Source organism: Thalassophryne amazonica, chromosome 7 (assembly GCF_902500255.1).
Source record: "Thalassophryne amazonica chromosome 7, fThaAma1.1, whole genome shotgun sequence".
NCBI lineage: Eukaryota > Metazoa > Chordata > Actinopteri > Batrachoidiformes > Batrachoididae > Thalassophryne > Thalassophryne amazonica.
Genome location: NC_047109.1, coordinates 84,497,763 through 84,520,130, shown reverse-complemented (window position 1 = coordinate 84,520,130; position 22,368 = coordinate 84,497,763). Strand labels below are relative to the sequence as shown.

Here is a 22,368-nt window from a genome sequence, read left to right as displayed (position 1 = left end):
AGGTGACAGCTGTCATCAATCAACACAAGCTGTCACCCATCACCACCACTACAAAGACCGGACTGCAACTCCACCTCCTCGCCGAGAAATCAACTACCATTCAGGTAATTTCTCTGCTGCCTGACACTGTGTGTGTTTAACCTGAACTTCTATTTGCAGCCGTTTTCCTGGAGTGTTTCCTTATCTGGAGGATTGGCGTTTGGTGTGACAGCGACGGCTTCGCCTCACACCCCAACTCAGATAAGTGGTTGACCAGGAGCTGCACGAGTGTGTGTGATTGGAGGTGGAGGTTTTCCCTCCTTTACTTAAGACAGACTGTGGGATTACTGAGTGTGCGAACTCACACTCATCTGGACTGTCTCTGTTTTCTGCCAGCAGTACCGGGTCTGACTGCTGAAGACAGCGGCCACCTGGGGCGCAGGGCTTGGCGGCTCCGGTGTTCTTCAGCTCCGTTGGTGGTGGAAGCTGTGTGGGGATCCAGCTCTTCTCTCTCCAGGCGTCTTCTATCGTCGAGCCTGCCCACACGTCACCTGGTGTATGATTGACAGTCCACCATATTGTTATTGTCTGTACGTTGTTGTGCGATTCACAACATTAAATTGTTACTTTTTGGCTTATCCATTGTCCGTTCATTAACGCCCCCTGTTGTGGGTCCGTGTCACGTCACTTTCACAACAGGATTTCTCGGCCAGCGTCATGGATCCCGAGGGGTGTCAACCATCGCTTGAACAGCCAATGGGAGAGCGAGGTGCACAGGCAGGAGGCGTGTTGGGTGAGCTGCAGCACATCTTAACCGCCTTTGCCGCTCGGTTGGACTTAGTTACCGAGCAGAGCAGTGTTCTCAATCGCAGGATAGAGGCTCTCACCGCCCAGGTGGAAGCGCGTGCTCAGGGCGCTGCTGCAGCACCTCCTCCTGCTGACCGTGTGCCAGAAACAGACATTCCGCTGGTCGTTCAACGACCCCCCCCACCTTCCCCTGAAGCATACATAAGCCCTCCAGAGCCGTACGGAGGCTGTGTGGAGACGTGCGCGGACTTCTTGATGCAGTGCTCGCTCGTCTTTTCACAGCATCCCGTCATGTACGCGTCAGACGCCAGCCGGGTGGCTTACGTTATAAATTTGCTTCGAGGAGAGGCACGCGCCTGGGCTACGGCGCTTTGGGAGCAGAATTCACGGCTCCTAACGGTTTATACTGAGTTTGTGAGGGAGTTCCGACAGGTGTTCGACCACCCTCATAGAGGCGAGACCGCTTCAAGTGTGCTGCTGTCGATAAGAGAGGGGCGTCGAAGCGCAGCGAAGTATGCAGTCGACTTCCGCATTGCGGCAGCGCGAGCCGGCTGGAATACTGTTGCGCTCCGCGCCGCCTTTATAAACGGACTGTCTCTGGTTCTTAAGGAGCACCTGGTGGCGAAGGACGAGCCGCGGGATTTAGATGGGCTTATCGACCTGGTTATACGGTTAGACAACCGATTAACAGAACACCGATGGGAGCGAGACGAAGGGCGTGGTCAGGCACAAGCCGTCCCTCTTCCTCCCGGGTCTGAAAGGGAGCCGACTTCCCCACGCTCCACTGTCAGGGCTCTCCACGTGACAACAGCTCCCCCTGCTGACGTTGCTATGGAAACGAGCAGGGCCAAAAAACGATCAGATCAGAGACAAAGGAGGCTGAGCCGTGGAGAGTGTTTTCTCTGCAGCTCTACTGAGCACACACAGAGAGAATGCCCCAAACGATCAAAACAGCAGCACTCGTCCTTAGAGACTGGGCTAAGGGTGGGTCACAATACCCACGCGGGGAAACCCCGTAAATCTGCACGAATCCCAGTCACGATCCTGAGTGGGGATTTAACCCTTCACGCCCCAGCACTGGTGGACACGGGGTCGGAGGGGAATCTGCTGGATAGCAGATGGGCAAAGGAGGTTGGGCTCCCTCTAGTGGCCTTACCGTCACCATTGTTGGTGCGGGCACTAGATGGCACCCTTCTTCCACTAATCACACACCAGACTCAGCCAGTGACATTGGTGGTGTCTGGGAATCACAGGGAGGAGATTGTGTTTTATGTAACACCTTCTACCTCCCGAGTGATTTTGGGTTTTCCATGGGTGTTAAAACACAATCCCCGGATTGATTGGCCGTCTGGGGTTGTGGTTCAGTGGAGCGAAACCTGCCACCGGGAGTATTTAGGATCCTCGGTTCCACCCGGTGTGACAGCTAAAGAGGAGGTTTTAGTCCCCCCCAATCTGGCGGCGGTGCCAGCCGAGTACCACGACCTTGCTGACGTCTTCAGCAAGGATCTGGCACTCACGCTGCCCCCGCACCGTCCGTACGATTGTGCCATTGATTTGATACCGGGCGCTGAGTACCCGTCCAGCAGGCTGTACAACCTCTCACGTCCGGAACGCGAATCAATGGAGACCTACATCCGGGACTAGTTAGCTGCCGGGTTGATCCGGAACTCCACCTCCCCGATGGGTGCTGGTTTCTTTTTTGTGGGCAAGAAGGACGGCGGACTCCGTCCATGCATTGATTACAGAGGGCTGAACGAGATCACGGTTCGCAACCGATACCCGTTACCTCTGTTGGATTCAGTGTTCACGCCCCTGCATGGAGCCCAAATTTTCACGAAATTGGATCTTAGGAATGCTTATCACCTGGTTCGGATCCGGGAGGGAGACGAGTGGAAGACGGCATTTAACACCCCGTTAGGTCACTTTGAGTACCTGGTCATGCCATTCGGCCTCACCAATGCGCCCGCGACGTTCCAAGCATTGGTTAATGACGTCTTGCGGGACTTCCTGCATCGGTTTGTCTTCGTATATCTAGACGATATACTCATCTTTTCTCCGGATCCTGAGACCCATGTTAAGCATGTACGTCAGGTCCTACAGCGGTTGTTGGAGAACCGGCTGTTTGTGAAGGGCGAGAAGTGTGAGTTCCACTGCACTTCTTTGTCCTTCTTGGGGTTCATCATCTCCTCCAACTCCATCGCCCCTGATCCAGCCAAGGTTGCGGCGGTGAGAGATTGGCCCCAACCAACGAACCGTAGGAAACTACAACAGTTCCTCGGTTTTGCAAATTTCTACCGGAGGTTCATCAATGGCTACAGTCAGGTAGTTAGCCCCCTGACAGCCCTGACCTCCACAAAAGTCCCCTTCACCTGGTCGGATCGGTGCGAAGCCGCGTTTAGGGAGTTGAAACGCCGGTTCTCAACTGCACCGGTTCTGGTGCAGCCCGATCCCAAGCGCCAGTTTGTTGCTGAAGTGGATGCCTCTGACTCAGGGATAGGAGCCGTGCTATCCCAGAGCGGGGAGTCCGACAAGGTTCTCCATCCATGTGCCTATTTTTCCCGCAGGTTGACCCCAGCTGAACGGAACTATGACGTCGGCAATCGGGAACTTCTTGCGGTGAAGGAGGCTCTTGAAGAGTGGAGACACCTGTTGGAGGGAGCATCGGTACCATTTACAGTTTTCACGGACCATCGGAACCTGGAGTAAATCCGGACCGCGAAGCGTCTGAACCCCAGGCAAGCCCGCTGGACGCTGTTCTTCGGGCGTTTTGACTTCCGGATCACCTACCGCCCCGGGACAAAGAACCAACGATCCGACGCCCTGTCCCGGGTGCATGAAGAGGAGGTCAAGACCGAGCTGTCAGACCCCCCTGAAACCATCATCCCCGAGTCCACTGTTGTGGCTGCCCTTACCTGGGACGTGGAGAAGACCGTCCGGGAGGCCCTGACACGGAGCCCGGACCCGGGTACCGGTCCGAAGAACAAACTGTACATCCTACCAGAGGCCAGGGCTGCGGTCCTTGACTTCTGTCACGGTTCCAAGCTCTCCTGTCACCCAGGGGTGCGAAGAACCGTGGCAGTGGTCCGGCAGCGCTTCTGGTGGGCGTCTATGGAAGCTGACGTCCGGGAGTATGTCCAGGCCTGCACCACCTGCGCCAGGGGCAAAGCTGACCACCACAAGGCCCAAGGCCTCCTCCAGCCTCTGCCAGTGCCTCGTCGCCCCTGGTCTCATATTGGCCTGGACTTTGTCACGGGCCTCCCGCCGTCCCAGGGAAACACCACCATCCTAACGATAGTGGACCGGTTCTCCAAGGCGGCCCATTTCGTGGCCCTCCCGAAGCTCCCGACGGCCCAGGAGACTGCAGACCTCCTGGTCCACCATGTCGTGCGTCTGCATGGGATTCCATCGGACATTGTCTCGGATCGTGGTCCTCAGTTCTCCTCCCAGGTCTGGCGGAGTTTCTGTAGGGAACTGGGGGCCACCGTCAGTCTCTCGTCTGGGTACCACCCCCAGACGAACGGGCAGGCAGAGCGGACAAACCAGGAACTGGAGCAGGCCCTCCGTTGTGTGACCTCCGCGCACCCGATGGCCTGGAGTGACCATCTGGCCTGGATCGAGTACGCTCATAACAGCCAAGTCTCGTCTGCCACCGGCCTCTCCCCATTTGAAGTGTGTTTGGGGTACCAGCCCCCATTGTTCCCGCTAGTGGAGGGAGAGGTCGGGGTGCCCTCGGTCCAGGCCCATCTGAGAAGGTGCCGTCGGGTGTGGCGTACCGCCCGCTCTGCCCTGCTCAAAGCCCGGACGAGGGCCAAGAACCATGCAGACCACCAGCGTGCCCCGGCCCCTGCGTACCAGCCTGGGCAGGAGGTTTGGCTTTCCACAAAGGACATTCCCCTGCAAGTGGAATCCCAAAAGTTGAAGGACAGATACATCGGACCTTTCCCCATCCTCAAGGTCCTCAGTCCAGCCGCAGTGAAGCTGAAGCTGCCAGCTTCACTGCGGATCCACCCGGTTTTCCATGTGTCCCACATCAAACCTCACCACGTGTCACCCCTCTGTACCCCCGGACCGGCGCCGCCTCCTGCCCGGATCATCGACGGGGAGCCGGCTTGGACCATGCGCCGGCTCCTGGACATCCGTCGGAAGGGCCGGGGGTTCTAGTATTTGGTGGACTGGGAGGGGTATGGACCCGAAGAACGCTCCTGGGTGAAGAGGAGCTTCATCCTGGACCCGGCCCTCCTGGCCGACTTCTACCGGCGGCACCCGGACAAGCCTGGTCGGGCGCCTCCTGGTTGAGGGGGGGGTCCTGTTGTGTGGGCCGCTGAAGAGGAGGTACTGCTGGCCCACCACCACAAGATGGCGCCCTGCTTGGAGTGCCGTCTCCAAGCACGAGAGGGCGTCGGCTTTGCTGGAGGTGACAGCTGTCATCAATCAACACAAGCTGTCACCCATCACCACCACTACAAAGACCGGACTGCAACTCCACCTCCTCGCCGAGAAATCAACTACCATTCAGGTAATTTCTCTGCTGCCTGACACTGTGTGTGTTTAACCTGAACTTCTATTTGCAGCCGTTTTCCTGGAGTGTTTCCTTATCTGGAGGATTGGCGTTTGGTGTGACAGCGACGGCTTCGCCTCACACCCCAACTCAGATAAGTGGTTGACCAGGAGCTGCACGAGTGTGTGTGACTGGAGGTGGAGGTTTTCCCTCCTTTACTTAAGACAGACTGTGGGATTACTGAGTGTGCGAACTCACACTCATCTGGACTGTCTCTGTTTTCTGCCAGCAGTACCGGGTCTGACTGCTGAAGACAGCGGCCACCTGGGGCGCAGGGCTTGGCGGCTCCGGTGTTCTTCAGCTCCGTTGGTGGTGGAAGCTGTGTGGGGATCCAGCTCTTCTCTCTCCAGGCGTCTTCTATAGTCGAGCCTGCCCACACGTCACCTGGTGTATGATTGACAGTCCACCATATTGTTATTGTCTGTACGTTGTTGTGCGATTCACAACATTAAATTCGGTTGCTCCCTTGTTTGCACGTGGGGTCACGACAGCAAATCCAAGGTGGATCTGCATGTTGAATTGGCACAGGTTTTACGCCGGATGCCCTTCCTGATGCAACTCCATATTACATGGAGAAATGTGGCAGGGGTGGGATTTGAACCCGGAGCCTTCTGAACTGAAACCAAGTGCATTAACCACTTGGCCACCACCCCTGCTTGTAAACTCTTTAAATGTACAAAGTGATATATAACACATATATCTGACTGCTTTTTTGCATTTGCGCAATATCTCTAAAATTAGAAAGGTCTTGTCTCAGAGTGATGCTGAAAAACTAATTCATGCAGTTATTTCTTCTAGGCTGGACTATTGTAATTCATTATTATCAGGTTGTTCTAAAAGTTCCCTGAAAAGCCTTCAGTTAATTCAAAATGCTGCAGCTAGAGTACTGACGGGGACTAGAAGGAGAGAGCATATTTCACCCATATTGGCTTCTCTTCATTGGCTCCCTGTTAATTCCAGAATAGAATTTAAAATTCTTCTTCTTACTTATAAGGTTTTGAATAATTAGGTCCCATCTTTTCTTAGGGACCTCATAGTACCATATCACCCCAATAGAGCGCTTTGCTCTCAGACTGCAGGCTTACTTGTAGTTCCTAGGGTTTGTAAGAGTAGAATGGGAGGCAGAGCCTTCAGCTTTCAGGCTCCTCTCCTGTGGAACCAGCTCCCAATTCGGATTAGGGAGACAGACACCCTCTCTACTTTTAAGATTAAGCTTAAAACTTTCCTTTTTGAAAAAGCTTATAGTTAGGGCTGGATCAGGTGACCCTGAACCATCCCTTAGTTATGCTGCTGTAGACTTAGACTGCTGGGGGGTTTCCCATGATGCATCCAGTGTTTCTTTTTATTCACCTCTTTTTGCTCTGTATGCACCACTCTGCTTTTAATCATTGGTGATTGATCTCTGCTCTCTTCCATAGCATGTCTTTTTCCTGATTCTCTCCCCTCAGCCCCAACCAGTCCCAGCAGAAGACTGCCCCTCCCCGAGCCTGGTTCTGCTAGTGGTTTCTTCCTGTTAAAAGGGAGTTTTCCTTCCCACTGTCGCCAAGTGCTTGCTCATATTTGACCGTTGGGGTTTTTCCTGTAATTATTGTATGGCTTTTGCCTTACAATATAAAGCGCCTTGGGGTGACTGTTTGTTGTGATTTGGCGCTATATAAATAAAATTGATTTGATATCTGTTAATTTTAAAATAATGCACTTATTCTGAAGATCTGAACATTAACACACAGATGCCCGAAGGGATTATGGGTAAACTAAGCCTCCACTCATACTGATTGGTTGATTCATTCATTCTATGTAAAAAACTAACAAGTGAATCAATGTGACATGTGTTGGTGTTTACAAATAAATGTGCTTTTGTAAAATATGTCTTTTTGTTTCATTTGTATGAAAAAGAAAGAAATTTTCAAGATCCCGCTAGACAGCGCCTAAGCGCACGCATGATGACATCACAACTCTATCCTGTTAAGGAGATGAGGTTTCTTTCAATAACAAGAATTGTCAGAAAACTTTCTTGTGCGGTTGGAGTTGTGTGGCGATAGGAATCGCCTTTCGAATGCTTGAATCAAAGTCAGTCGCACAAAGAAATCAAATAATAGTGAAAACACCCTTACCAAAAAGTAGTACATGCAAGTATGTTTCAAGTATACTTCCAGTTTACTTTTTATATATTTATCAGTACTATTTTTTGGTAAGGGCATGTTCGGTGCAATGTCATAATGCATCAATCAGTCGCTCCGTGAGGCGTCATAACATCAAGCCTGGTTCACATGGCCGATATCAGACTCAATCTTCTCCTTCCGACAATCTTAAGTACGCCCCAACAATCGTGATGACGCTAAATATAATCTTATCAGTTATTTCTGCCGTGTGTGGTGTGTTAAGAAGGATGTGAGGAGCTAAATGTGACATAAGCCAATCAGAAAGCGAGGTGTCTGACCTGGGAATGTTCATGTGTAAAATCTGTTTGTGTGTGTTGTTTTTACTGTGTGGCTGACACCACACACTGTACAACTAAACCTGTCAGATCTATGATTTTTTTTTTTTATCTCCACTTGTGTGGTCTCTCAGGTTTTGGAAACCTAGATCATTTTAAAATCCTGCGGTGACAACACTCTGATATAACCGGTCACCAGTAGATGGCAGCATATCACTATGGGGTCAAAAGAAATGAGCTTTTTTTCTTTTCTATGACCAGTTCTCCTTTGCCTGCAGAGGATAGAGCAGTTTATTCTAGAACTAGCTCTTCTGTTTGTAGAGGATAGAACTGCACATCTACTACAAAAAGCTACGTCTGCAAAAATGTTAGCGGACTAAAAATTATAGGACCAAAACCTATCAGAAGATAATTGGTCCGATTATGGTTTTCAAAGTTATCTGAAAAGCTAATCCTAATGAAAACATTATCTTTGATAATTAGCAGTTAGCGGACTAGCGTAACTGTGCCCACCACTGCCTGTCATACACCCAGCCTGCAACATGCCAACCCAGTCTGTGAAACACAGAGAAGCGGGCGTGGCAAGCCGCAGCTCCTTTCCATTTAAAACAACAGTCTCAGAAACAGGTTGATTTTTAAAAACCTGGAAGGAGGTTTAATTAGGATGCACCACCTCAGTGTCAGTGTGATTTCTTGGCTTCAAACTTGAATATGTTTGAAAGTTGCTCGGTGACATGTATGAACTTGCTGAAAAAGTAAAAAACACACACTCGGGGTGCTGTGTTTCTCCTCACGTGCGTTTCTCTTTTCAGTCTATGACCTGTTTGGTACAGACGATGTATTAATGTTGTGTTTTTCTCATCATCAGCGCCATTTAGCCCATGATTAACACCCAATCACAATGCATGATTAAAAGTCTGAGTAAAAATATTCCATACATATTTAATATTCCACTAATAAGGAAGCCAGCTCCCAAACTGCCAACAAAATAGATATACACCTACAACACGCACACACGGACGCATACATCTCTCATTTCCTCGCCTGAAAACACACCTAAGCATTTCACGGATACCTCCCCCACACCTCGGCGAGGTGGAATTAGAAAACCAACCCTGCGGTCTCATTAATTAATTAAATAGCATGTGCCAGTGGCACCTGGGTACCAGTTATCGCTGCCACTCAGACACACTGTGATCCCAATAACCACTTCACCACAGGGCATAAAGGAAAGGAAGGGACACGGAATCCTTTTCTTTCTTTCTTTTTTTACAGCTTTGAGTTGAAGTCAGTTTCTTCAGAATGAGAAACAGACTTCAGAGTGTGCTGGTTTAGTTATGGAGGGGAGTAAACTGGGACACGTTTACACTGCATCAGTACAGAGTGTTTATTACTCTGTTTATGTCTTAGGCTCCCCTGAAGCCTCCACGGGGCCTTTTTTATCATTGTGCCTAGCAGAAGCCCCTAAATCACTACAGCAATGCCCCCCTCATCATCGACTTACTTCTGCGGGAGGAATTACTGCAAAAGCACACATGCACCCCAATTTAGAGCTCTACCTTCCACCTGTGTGCTGTGCAAAGCAGCGCACAGCACATTGCACAGTGCATTGCAACCAACAGTTGCCATTTTCACACCCAGTCCCCATGCAATATCATGCACAGTGTATTTGTTTTTTTGAACTGACACACCTGTAGCAAGGGTGGGCATGTTGGTCTTAAAATGAGATGTGGTCCACACAGCACTACTTACTCTGTCATTATAACCTCTGTAACCTCTTACTTCTGTCAGAGTCCAATATTTAAATAGAAATGTGACAGATTCAAGCACACTCTGCTCCTCAAGTTAATGACACAATGATAATCTGATTGGCATAATTTATGTTAAGAACAAAACACAACCACAACTAATTAAGAGACTAAATAATAATAATAATAATTTATTTAAAAATAAATAATATATATGCCATGATATAAATAGCAAAGTGGAGTTGGACACGCCCCAAATGCAGTTCCATTATGCACTTTAAGACTAGGTAGGACCCTTAGCATTTTGCATCAAAGTATTTTCTGCTGTTTCTGCTAGTTGAACCAAACTTGAATGTGGACTGAGCAGCTCAGTTGTTTTGATGCCAGGCTGCAATGTAAACTACAGTTAAAATATAATGCAGGCTGTGTTATTTGTGAAGCGAGTGGTGGGCAATTTCTGTGCAGCGGCGTGAAAATGTCTGGACCAGACAACGGAGTGCAGTGTGTTTGGGCAAGTACGTTCAAGGACTCACTGTTCACTGACCTCTCCTCTGGAAGTACAATGTACATCTATAATCCCATTAAAAAAGCATGCCGCACTCTTCAGCAGAAGACAGTTCTCAGATGTTAAAAGATAAATTTTATCTTTGTGGTAACCACAGACATTAGGGTATAGACTGCACACAGTATTGTAATGAGTATGCCCAGTAGCTCCCCTGTCACATGCCTGCATGCAATGTCACGTACTCTGCACTAAAATACTGTACCTTTCTCTGAAAAACCTTTTTTCATTCTTTCACATTTGAACCCTCCCCTTGATGCCGAACCATCGTGCATGATGTCTGGGGAGTTTTAGGTCACTTGTATCACCTTTTAGTTTATCTGATTGTTTTATAGTCCTCATTTAGTGACAGTGCAGTGCTTTGGTCAAAGGTCACTTTTTTCAGTGTGCTATATAAATACATTTGACGTTGACATTTGTATCCATATTTAGTTTTCTTCTGACATTTTTTAATACTGTCGGCTGATAAATGTATTGACATGATTTCATATACTAATTAACTGAAAACTCTCAGAGTAAGAACACTAATACTAATCATTTTTTTCATCCACCAAGGATGTAATAAAATCATTGGCATTAATCTATTTATTTGTCTGTCTGTTAACAGGATTACATCAAAACTACTGCATGCATTTTGACAAACTTTTCACCACAGATAGATATTAGGGCATGGAAGACCAGATCTGGATTCTGGATAAAGATTTCACTTTATATAAGCTTTTAAGGATTACGTCAAAACTACTTCACGTTTTCTCACCAAAATAGAACCACAGATAAAAATCTATAAAAAAAAAACCCCTCCGTAAAGCTAGGACATCTTACTACTCATCACTAATTGAAGAAAATAAGAAGAACCCCAGGTTTCTTTTCAGCACTGTAGCCAGGCTGACAAAGAGTCAGAGCTCTATTGAGCCGAGTATTCCTTTAACTTTAACTAGTAATGACTTCATGACTTTCTTTGCTAATAAAATTTTAATTAGAGAAAAAATTACTCATAACCATCCCAAAGACGTATCTTTATCTTTGGCTGCTTTCAGTGATGCCGGTATTTGGTTAGACTCTTTCTCTCAGATTGTTCTGAGTTATTTTCATTAGTTACTTCATCCAAACACTCAACATGTCTATTAGACCCCATTCCTACCAGGCTGCTCAAAGAAGCCCTACCATTATTTAATGGTTCGATCTTAAATATGATCAATCTATCTTTATTAGTTGGCTATGTACCACAGGCTTTTAAGGTGGCAGTAATTAAACCATTACTTAAAAAGCCATCACTTGACCCAGCTATCTTAGCTAATTATAGGCCAATCTCCAACCTTTCTTTTTTCTCAAAAATTCTTGAAAGGGTAGTTGTAAAACAGCTAACTGATCATCTGCAGAGGAATGGTCTATTTGAAGAGTTTCAGTCAGGTTTTAGAATTAATCATAGTACAGAAACAGCATTAGTGAAGGTTACAAATGATCTTCTTATGGCCTCAGACAGTGGACTCATTTCTGTGCTTGTTCTGTTAGACCTCAGTGCTGCTTTTGATACTGTTGACCATAAAATTTTATTACAGAGATTAGAGCATGCCATAGGTATTAAAGGCACTGCGCTGCGGTGGTTTGAATCATATTTATCTAATAGATTACAATTTGTTCATGTAAATGGGGAATCTTCTTCACAGACTAAGGTTAATTATGGAGTTCCACAAGGTTCTGTGCTAGGACCAATTTTATTCACTTTATGCTTCCCTTAGGCAGTATTATTAGACGGCATTGCTTAAATTTTCATTGTTACGCAGATGATACCCAGCTTTATCTATCCATGAAGCCAGAGGACACACACCAATTAGCTAAACTGCAGGATTGTCTTACAGACATAAAGACATGGATGACCTCTAATTTCCTGCTTTTAAACTCAGATAAAACTGAAGTTATTGTACTTGGCCCCACAAATCTTAGAAACATGGTGTCTAACCAGATCCTTACTCTGGATGGCATTACCCTGACCTCTAGTAATACTGTGAGAAATCTTGGAGTCATTTTTGATCAGGATATGTCATTCAAAGCGCATATTAAACAAATATGTAGGACTGCTTTTTTGCTTTTACGCAATATCTCTAAAATTAGAAAGGTCTTGTCTCAGAGTGATGCTGAAAAACTAATTCATGCATTTATTTCCTCTAGGCTGGACTATTGTAATTCATTATTATCAGGTTGTCCTAAAAGTTCCCTGAAAAGCCTTCAGTTAATTCAAAATGCTGCAGCTAGAGTACTAATGGGGACTAGAAGGAGAGAGCATATCTCAGCCATATTGGCCTCTCTTCATTGGCTTCCTGTTAATTCTAGAATAGAATTTCAAATTCTTCTTCTTACTTATAAGGTTTTGAATAATCAGGTCCCATCTTATCTTAGGGACCTCATAGTACCATATCACCCCAATAGAGCGCTTCGCTCTCAGACTGCAGGCTTACTTGTAGTTCCTAGGGTTTGTAAGAATAGAATGGGAGGCAGATCCACCTTGGATTTGCTGTGGCGACCCTGAGTGCAAAACAAGGGAGCAGCCGAAGGGACTTACTTGTGAATTAAATGTCAGATTTTGATCAGTTGGACCATTCTGGATCAGTATGCAATTATTGCATTGTGTTGTGGAATCCGGATCCAGGTAAAGTCCCGGTCATGATGTGAATCACATATCTGTTATTTTGAGCCCTCATCAACCTTTGGTGGACATCAGACATCTCAGATTGCTCTTGTTCTACATTAAATCAAATTCATGAGGCACTACTTAGGTCTGTTGGGAGAAATAAGTTACAGTGAGGAAAATAAGTATTTGAGCACCCTGCGATTTTGCAAGTTCTCCCACTTAGAAATCATGGAGGGGTCTGAAATTTTTATCTTGAGAGACAAAAAAAAAATCCGGAAATCACAATGTATGATTTTTTTTAAATAATTTATTTGTATGTTACTGCTGCAAATAAGTATTTGATCCCCTACCAACCAGCAAGAATTCTGGCTCACACAGACCTGTTAATTTTTTCTTTAAGAAGCCCTCTTATTCTGCACTCTTTTCCTGTATTAACTGCACCTGTTTGAACTTGTATAAAAGACACCTGTTCACACAATCAATCACACTCCAACTTGTCCACCATAGCCAAGACCAAAGAGCTGTCTAAGGACACCAGGGACAAAACTGTAGACCTGCACAAGGCTGGGATGGACTACAGGATAACAGGCAAGCAGCTTGGTAAAAGACAACTGATATTATTTATTAGAAAGTGGAAGAAACACAAGATGACTGTCAATCTCCCTCGGTCTGGGATTCCATGCAAGAGCTCACTTTGTGGGGTAAGGATGATTCTGAGAAAGCTCAGAACTACACAGGAGGACCTGGTCAATGACCTGAAGAGAGCTGGGACCATAGTCACAAAGATCTCTGTAATTGCAAACAAAGGTTACTGTACCAAATATTTACACTGATTTTCACAGGTGTTCAAATACTTATTTGCAGCAGTAACAAAAAAATAAATTATTAAAAAATCATACATTGTGATTTCTGGATTTCTTTTTTAGATTATGTCTCTCACAGTGGACATGCACCTAAGCTGAAAATTTCAGACCCCTCCATGATTTCTAAGTGGGAGAACTTGCAAAATTGCAGGATGTTCAAATACTTATTTTCCTCACTGTATAGTTTTAAAATATGCGAGGTTGGTTTATAATTGATTAATCTAAAAAAAAAAAAAAAATCATGCATTTTAAATGAACTAAAACTAACTAGAGATCTGTCAGTAAGCTCACAAAATGATGAATGAAATGAATTAAGAAAGTGATCAACATCTGTATTGAGGAGGCCAACAGGTGTGTTTACACGCATTTACTTGACAAATATGATGTATGAAATAAACAAAAGTCTAGTTATCTTCCCTTGAAGATATCAAACTGATACTGATATGGTGTGTTATCACTCTGTGACGCTTCATTCAAATCCACTAACCAGCGGTTTAGGAGCATTTGTGCTTACGAGGTCAATCAAATACAAAATTCCAAATATCTCACCTTGAAGACATCGGACCACAATGCACTTCTTTCATGCATACCATCATATGTTGTTGCTATCACTGCATGGAGTTCCTTAAAATCCAGAAACCAGTGCAGGAGTTGCATTTACAAGACTCATAAACAAATGGATAGGGTGATACCCAAAGTTTTGTGTACAGATGGTAATTACATAATTTCATCTAGTTTACTTTTGAACTGTTGTGTCTCAGCTTGTCAACCTGGAGCTGATATAAAACTTCAGATTAGATAAATAGGTAACATACTGGGCTGCGTATTACCCTGAAACACAGACCAGGCTAATGAGGATGGTTCAGCTGCTACTCAACCTGCATACAGTGTCTTCATAATTATTACAGAACGTTGTGTTAGTCTGTGGAGTAATAATGAATTCTATGGGAAACTGGAACATGTTCTCCCAAATGACATGGAGACAGGTGAGCCTCCACAAACTACCGAAAATATCTCCTTTATGCAACAATCATTTGTGTTTAAACACAATTTAAAAAGTAGATCGTAAATGTAGTTTGGAGACCATCTAAGATTAAGGTTTAATGTGTAATTAGTGATTTGCTCCAGAAGAGCACCCATTCATTCATGGAGACTAATTGTTTTAACGGCTTCATTAATTTTTGGTGTTTTTTTGCTTGTATCTATTCAGAATGACTCCAAACTGTTTTAGTTCAGTTTGGAGCTTTGTTGAATTTTTGTCTCACCTTAAAATGTTCCTCAGGTTACATTACACATTAAAACATACTTCTGTTTAACATTTCTTGACATTTCTTCCCTTAATGTATAATTTCTTTTCTTGCTGCTCTTTTGGCTTTTAGAATGATAAGAGCATGTCCACAGCCAGACTTGGGGACTTGAGTTTCAGAACCCCTGGCTGGGACTGTCTCTTTGGGCTGTTTATGCTGGAGAAGGTCATGTTATTCACTTTGGGGTGGGAGGTGAGAAACCCAATTTTTTATTTTATTTTAAATGATTTCTTGTTTTCTGTAGAGATTTCCTCTGTATGCACTTCATGGATATGAATCTAAAATCTACCAACTTTTGATGTCATAATTTTGTTGGTTTCCTACTCAAGATGAGAACATGACGCAGAAAGCGTGTCGTGGCTTCCTTCAACTAATGGTTCCAAACTCCAAGGGCGCTCACCTTCTCAAAAAGACCAAGATTGTCATGCAGCGCATTGACGACATAAAGTTGCCTATAGGAACTTGCATCAAGGTCAACAACAACAAGCATAACCTGGATGCATCTCCAGAAGATCGCTGCAACACTTTTCTGCATCAGGAGTTCAAATACGACTTGGTGAATTTCAACAGCGAGCATTTTGCTACCTTTGTCCGATACGGCCAGGCCGTGTGTATCCAGGTTTGTACCTACGCATCAACTGAGTGGTGTCCCAAATATCTGTAGTCAGGTCTGAAAATATTTGGACAAGTTAAAAACAAAAGATGTGTCCACCACAGCATATACAGTTCACAGGTGGACAAATACCTGACCAATTGGTCAAAGTGTATTGCACAACACATTGCAAGTCAATGCAGTCCAGAGTTTCCCCACTAATTTGAGGGGGTCTCCATCAAAATCCAGATGACTACACACAGCTAAATCAAATACAGTACTCATAAATAACCAAAAATGGATTTTTACTACAAATCCTTTGCAGTCAATGTCAGCCTAAAGCCTGGAACATACACATTGCTGTGTTTCCACCATGACGATGCTCTGCAAGGATTCTGCTGCAGCATTCTCCAACTCCTTCTTGTATCCGAGGCATTTGCCTTCAGTTCAGTCATTAAGACAATCTACTTTATTTTCTATAAAATAAATAAATTATGTTTGTAATTATTGTGTAGTACATTTTCTGATCCCATTATCCAGTTTTCTTTGTCTCATCTCTCCATAGGGCATCATTCCCCAGTGGTGTTGACATTTTCAGGGTTTTTTTTTTGTTTGTTTTATTGGCACCCTTTCTAGCTCCTGGTGGAGTGTCTTCTTGATCTGTCCAACTGTTGTGAAGCTGTTTTTTCCCCCTTAATCTGATAAAGATTTTTTTCTGTCATTTTTACTTTTCACATTTGTACTTTTTTTTTTTTTTTTTGGCCCTTTGGTGTTCCTGGGCTCATCAGTTTTCTTCTTTTGAAGAATGTACCTTTGGCCACACCTAAACTTCTTGCAGTATTTCAGCTAGGTTTTTTTTTTTTAATAAAATTCCAGCCTAAATGGGTCAACCATCCCTTTATATATATATATATATATATATATATATATATATATATATATATATATATATATATACACACACACACACACATACATACATACAGTGAGGTAAATAAGTATTTGTACAGTATTTTGGCAGTTTTGCAAGTTCTCCCATTTAGAAATCATGGAGGAGTCTGAAATTTTCATCTTAGGTGCATGTCCACTGTGAGAGACATAATCAAAAACAAAAAAAAAAAATCTGGACATCACAACGTATGATTTTTAAAAAAAAAATAATTTATTTGTATGTTACTGCTGCAAATAAGTATTTGGTCCCCTACCAACCAGCAAGTATTCTGGCTCACACAGACCTGTTAATTTTTCTTTAAGAAGCCCTCTTATCCTGCACTCTTTACCTGTATTAATTGCACTTTTGAACTTGTTACCTGTATAAAAGACACCTGTTCACACACTCAATCAATCACACTCCAACCTGTCCACCATAGCCAAGACCAAAGAGCTGTCTAAGGACACCAGGGACAAAACAGTAGACCTGCACAAGGCTGCAATGGACTACAGGACAACAGGCAAGCAGCTTGATAGAAGACAACTGATATGATTATTTATTAGAAAGTGGAAGAAACACAAGATGACTGTCAATCTCCCTCGGTCTGGGATTCCATCCAAGATCTCACTTTGTGGGGTAAGGATGATTCGGCGAAAGCTCAGAACTACACAGGAGGACCTGGTCAATGACCTGAAGAGAGAGATGGGACCACAGTCACAAAGATTACATTAGTAACACATGATGCTGTCATGGTTTAAAATCAAGCAGGGCAGCAAGGTCCCCCTGCTCAAGCCAGCACATGTCCAGGCCCGTTTGAAGTTCACCAATGACCATCTGGATGATCCAGAGGAGGCATGGGAGAAGGTCATGTGGTCAGATAAGACCAGAATAGAGCTTTTTGGAATCAACTCCACTTACCATGTTTAGAGGATGAAAACAACCCCAAGAAAACCATCCCAACCGTGAAGCATGGGGGTGAAAACATCATACTCTGGGGGTGCTCTTCTGCAAAGGGGACAGGAGGACTGCGCCGTATTGAAGGGAGGATGGATGGGGTCATGTATTGCGAGATTTTGGCAAACAACCTCCTTCCCTCAGTAACAGCACTGAAGATGGGTCATGGCTGGGTCTTCCAGCATGACAATGACCCCAAACACATATCCAGGGCAACTAAGGAGGGGCTCCGTAAGAAGCATTTCAAGGTCCTGGAGTGGCCTGGCCAGTCTCCAGACCTGAACTCAATAGAAAATCTTTGGAGGGAGCTGAAACTCCAAATCTGAAAGATCTAGAGAAGCTCTGTATGGAGGAGTGGACCAAAATCCTTGCTGCAGTGTGTGCAAACCTGGTGAAAAACTACAGGAAATGTTTGACCTCTGTAATTGCAAACAAAGGCTACTGTACCAAATATTAACATTGATTTTCACAGGTGTTCAAATACTTATTTGCAGCAGTAACATACAAATAAATTACTAAAAAAAAAAATATATATATATATATATATAAATAAATATAAAGACTCCTATTATCACTAACTGAGTAAGTTGGACCAGAATTATCACACATCTTGACATGGTGTGTTACTGTGAAGCTTCATTGAGTTCCATAAAACAGTTTTGGCGTTGTGCATATGGTATCAATATTGAAACCACATTGGTAACACACCATATGAAGATGTGCACAAAAGAAAATAATTCCAGTTCGGAATTTTCAATTAGAGATAACTGGACGCTCATGTTTAACGAATACATATTGTATGATATTGCAGCCCAGTCTCACGCTTTCTTCTGTGCTCCCATCACAAAATGAATCACATTTTCGTTACACTTTTTTTTTTTTTATTATTATTTCTAACTCTACCCCTTCCCCTAATGACTCCTGGATGGATGGGCAAGGCACTTACTGGGTAAATAATTCTCTCTCACACTCACACTTCACCACTTTCTGTGAAAGTGGAAATCAAAGTTGAATTTTAAGCCCTGATGAAATTGTTTTTATGTATGTATATTTATTTGAAATGGGACAGTGCATATTAATGGACATAATTACATGTAAATATGCTGGATTATAGCAAAGTGCTAATTTCCATCCGTAGTCCCAGTAACATAAAAACAGACTAAACTGTTTAGACATTATGGTCCAACTTGGAAGCTCTGGATGAAAATAAATAATTTATTCCTCAATTTAATACCATTTCTTTGTGAGGTGATGGTCTAGTGGTTGAGTCCAGAAGATCATGGGTTCAAATCCCCGCCTGACTGGAACATCACTAAGGGCCCTTGGGCAAGGCCTTTAATCCCCTATTGCTCCCGGTGTGAAGTGAGCGCCTTGTATGGCAGCACCCTGACATCGGGGGGAATGTGAGGCATAACTGTAAAGCGCTTTGAGCGTCTGATGCAGATGGAAAAGCGCTATATAAATGCAGTCCATTTACCTCTTAAATCATTCTAAAGTTAGTTTTAAGCAGAAATGAGGCCGTTTTAAGCAGAAACTCAACGAAATTCTGTGATGCTTTGAAATGACTGACACGCAGTGAACGCATCAGCTAGCAGCTCGTTTAACCGCAGTGCTCTGATCGCTTCTGCCGCCTTTTATGATGAAATAATGCTGAATTTATGTGAAAATGATCGTTGTACAAAAGCTTCAGATATCAGATAGATGATGACTGGAGTGCAGTTTGAAGCAGAAACAGGTGTTAATCTGTGAACCGTTTCATCAGGGGGACTGCTTTTTAGGGGGACCGTTTGGTTGGCGACACCGGGTTGTGTTTTGTGCAGTCCATTTACCATTTATGTGTGTGTGTTACAGAGAAGTAACAATACCACTAATAAATAGTAAGTTATTTTTAGTTAAATTTACTATGTGATTTGCTCTACTTTTACTTTCTTTTTTAAATCAACTGCATTTGGAAGTCATCTTGCACTTTCATGGGGTCCACACAGGAAATAAGTACTTCATTACGCTTTACTGTGGAATCCTTGGTCTTAATTTATACATTAATTCATTGTTTAGATTTTACCTAACTAAAATCAAACCAAAAAATGTTACCACATCCAAAACTGCTGTAAAATGTACACCATTCACCTTCTAAACCTGCTCAGCCCAGTTAAGGGTCAAGGGGGCGGGCTGAAGCCTATCCCAGCAGACACTGAACAAAAGGCGTGGGTACGCCCTGGACAGGCTGCCAGTCTGTCGCAGGGCCAACAAATATAGACAAACTCAGTCACTCTCCAGTTTCCAGTGCACCCAAGCTGCATGTCTATGAAAGTGGGAGGAATGTGGAGGACACTGAGGAAACCTGCACAAACACAGTGAGAAGATGCAAACAGGTCAGATTTGAACCAGAGACCTTCCCACTCTGACCACTAATCTACCATGCTGCCCCTGTTCACCTGCTGTAGATGCAAATACCCTTAAGTGACACCTGAAGATGCTCCCTATTTGCATTGAACTCCAACACACTCCTGTAGACAGCCAAATGCAGCAAGAACTTTGTCAGTGTCATATCTTTTATGGACCCGTTGTATCTACACAATGTCCAATTTACTGTTTCAACCTTTTTTTGTTGTAGATTCCCTTTAAGAGAAACTACGAGGCCACCACTCAAACTCTGCAGATGATCATGCAACGCACGGAGACTGAAACTTGAGATCCCGTTGTGTGCATCCATCACCCCGACTTTGTTAACGAGCAAAATAAAAACTCCAAGACAAATCCTTCCAGAACATATGGTCTGAGAATGTTTCATTTTAACAACTCGCGCCGTAATCAGAACTGTTCAATGAAAACCGCCGCAAACAAGAATGTTTCTTTGCTCTTTGTCCTCCCACAACATTCTTAGCAATCGCAATTAAAGGCTAAATAAATAAATAAATGTAACCCTACCAACAAAACAAACCACATAACAGTCAGGCAACTATGTGTCTTCTTGTTTATTGAGACTTCAGGAATGTCAATAAGAGCGTTTCTATACAGGAGGGCAGCATGCAGACACAATGACCTTCTGCTTTTCTCCTTGTTGATAATGACCCAGACACCAGCATCCTGCCCATCAGCCAGACCTCTAATAACGCCAAACACTCTCCATCTTCTGCTAATAACCATCATGCAGCCGAAGGAGTCACGGACAGGCCAACGACTTCTGAATGTGAGCGCAGCGGACAGGACGCGAGGGAAAGCATTTTGTTTATCGATAAGGAACGGTGCACGACCCCATTCTTCTTCAGCCACAAAAGCACAAAGATAAATGGGACTGTGGAGAACAAACTATTACATGAACACTGTGCAGAAGATTTCGACAAGCAATCCTTTTACTGTGCCTTTAGTTGCTGTGCTCCTACTTTCGCACACGTACATGTACTGTTCCCGAGGTGGTATTTTTCTAGCTGTATCATGAGTAAACTCGTTACTCTTTTCTTAATTGGTATAGAGATTCCGTCCTTTGTATGCCTCTCAGCAACATCTCCTGGGGAATTCTGATTAATTGTTGTCTACATAATCCTCCTCCACACTAGTGTAAACACACACACACACACAGTCAGGAGAAACCCAGTTTCACTGCAGAGCTGAACATCAGGAGTCCAGCATTAGTTTCACAGTTCAGCAAGGCCAAAACAATTCCTGCACCAGTGTAGAGTTCTCACAGCTACAGAAACGTGCGGTGGTTGAGTTGTAACCACGGTAGAAGATTTTGGTGCAAAACCAAAAAAAAAAAACACAATCCACACACACACACACACACACAAATAAATAAATAAATAAAATACACTTGTAAGTTTTCAAACCCACACCTGCAAGAAAATACTTATCTGCTGTCCATCCGTAATCACTAAGGATGGCATAATACAACCCCTGGCAAAAATTATGGAATCACCGGCCTCGGAGGATGTTCATTCAGTTGTTTAATTTTGTAGAAAAAAAAGCAGATCATAGACATGACACAAAACTAAAGTCATTTCAAATGGCAACTTTCTGGCTTTAAGAAACACTATAAGAAATTAGGAAAAAATAATCGTGGCAGTCAGTAACGGTTACTTTTTTAGACCAAGCAGAGGGGAAAAAAAAATATGGAATCACTCAATTCTGAGGAAAAAATTATGGAATCACCCTGTAAATTTTCATCCCCAAAACTAACACCTGCATCAAATCAGATCTGCTCGTTTGTCTGCATCTAAAAAGGAGTGATCACACCTTGGAGAGCTGTTGCACCAAGTGGACTGACATGAATCATGGCTCCAACACGAGAGATGTCAACTGAAACAAAGGAGAAGATTATCAAACTCTTAAAAGAGGGTAAATCATCACGCAATGTTGCAAAAGATGTTGGTTGTTCAGTCAGCTGTGTCTAAACTCTGGACCAAATACAAACAACATGGGAAGGTTGTTAAAGGCAAACATACTGGTAGACCAAGGAAGACATCAAAGTGTCAAGACAGAATGGGAGGAAACTGGAGTCAATGTCTGTGACCGAACCATAAGAAACCGCCTAAAGGAAATGGGATTTACATACAGAAAAGCTAAACGAAAGCCATCATTAACACCTAAACAGAAAAAACAAGGTTACAATGGGCTAAGGAAAAGCAATCGTGGACTGTGGATGACTGGATGAAAGTCATATTCAGTGATGAATCTCGAATCTGCATTGGGTAAGGTGATGATGCTGGAACTTTTGTTTGGTGCCGTTCCAATGAGATTTATAAAGATGACTGCCTGAAAAGAATGTAAATTTCCACAGTCATTGATGATATGGGGTTGCATGTCAGGTAAAGGCACTGGGGAGATGGCTGTCATTACATCATCAATAAATGCACAAGTTTACGTTGATATTTTGGACACTTTTCTTATCCCATCAATTGAAAGGATGTTTGGGGATGATGAAATCATTCTTCAAGATGATAATGCATCTTGCCATAGAGCAAAAACTGTGAAAACATTCCTTGCAAAAAGACACATAGGGTC

The 22,368-nt window shown here is 44.0% G+C and overlaps 1 long non-coding RNA gene across 1 annotated transcript; it reads left to right on the top strand.

Annotated features, from left to right (window-relative positions):
• The first annotated feature begins 14,403 nt into the window (after positions 1–14,403).
• Positions 14,404–21,060, top strand: LOC117514435. The gene is made up of 4 exons (XR_004561884.1): positions 14,404–14,569; positions 14,963–15,082; positions 15,220–15,509; positions 19,982–21,060. It is a non-coding gene; the product is annotated as an uncharacterized LOC117514435 (long non-coding RNA).
• The last annotated feature ends 1,308 nt before the right edge of the window (positions 21,061–22,368 follow it).